This window comes from Austrofundulus limnaeus, unplaced genomic scaffold, assembly GCF_001266775.1.
Source record: "Austrofundulus limnaeus strain Quisiro unplaced genomic scaffold, Austrofundulus_limnaeus-1.0 Scaffold341, whole genome shotgun sequence".
In the NCBI taxonomy this organism is placed as follows: domain Eukaryota; kingdom Metazoa; phylum Chordata; class Actinopteri; order Cyprinodontiformes; family Rivulidae; genus Austrofundulus; species Austrofundulus limnaeus.
Genome location: NW_013952743.1, coordinates 477,672 through 478,582, shown reverse-complemented (window position 1 = coordinate 478,582; position 911 = coordinate 477,672). Strand labels below are relative to the sequence as shown.

General features: G+C 39.4%; 1 protein-coding gene across 1 annotated transcript in view; it reads left to right on the top strand.

The window, feature by feature from the left end:
- Positions 1 to 911, top strand: part of lcp1 (lymphocyte cytosolic protein 1 (L-plastin)) — a 14,299-nt gene that overhangs the window by 6,691 nt on the left and 6,697 nt on the right. The window lies entirely within an intron of this gene.

Genomic DNA, 911 nt, shown 5'->3' with positions numbered 1-911 from the left:
GCTATGACGTTAAAATAATTCTTTAGAATCTGTTATTCACTGTTTATATATGCATCTGAGGACAAAATGTTTTCATTATACAATATATTGTGATGCTATGTATGTTTAAATGTTTGACTTTCACACTGGAGGATGACACTCCCACCCTCCACCCCCACCACTACTATTAACACAGCCTGTAACTGTTTGATACAAATATGGAAACCCTCCTTCAGTGTGAAGGCAACACTGCTGGTCTTAATACTCACCAAATAGGGTTTGTTTAAGTCCCAATCTACCATGGGAGATTGCAGCTATGAAGTTCAAAGATCACACCAAGATAGCATAATGCTAACACCAAGGGTATCACATCTGTGCTGATAGTTTCCACAGAACCCTGCGGCACCACAGTGACAAACCACAACACTGTTGAGCATGTTCAAAAGCCTTCATAATCCGTCACGTACAACACTTCACTTTCCACTAAAAGAGCAGGAAGAAGTTATATTTTACAGAACAAAATGAGTCAATAAACAGGCTGTAGTGAGAGACACATCTGGCCGAAAAACATCTGGTAGTAAACCATCTGGCAGTGAAACATCTGGCAGTGAAACATCTGGCAGTGAAACATCTGGCAGTGAAACATCTGGCAGTGAAACATCTGGCAGTGAAACATCTGGCAGTGAAACAAACATCTGATAGTAAAATATCTGGTAGTGAAACATCTGGCAGTGAAACATCTGGCAGTAAAATATCTGGCAGTGAAACATCTGATAGTGAAATATCTGGTAGTAAAATATCTGGCAGTGAAACATCTGATAGTAAAATATCTGGCAGTGAAACATCTGGCAGTGAAACATCTGATAGTAAAATATCTGGCAGTGAAACATCTGGCAGTGAAACATCTGATAGTAAAATATCTGGCAGTGAAA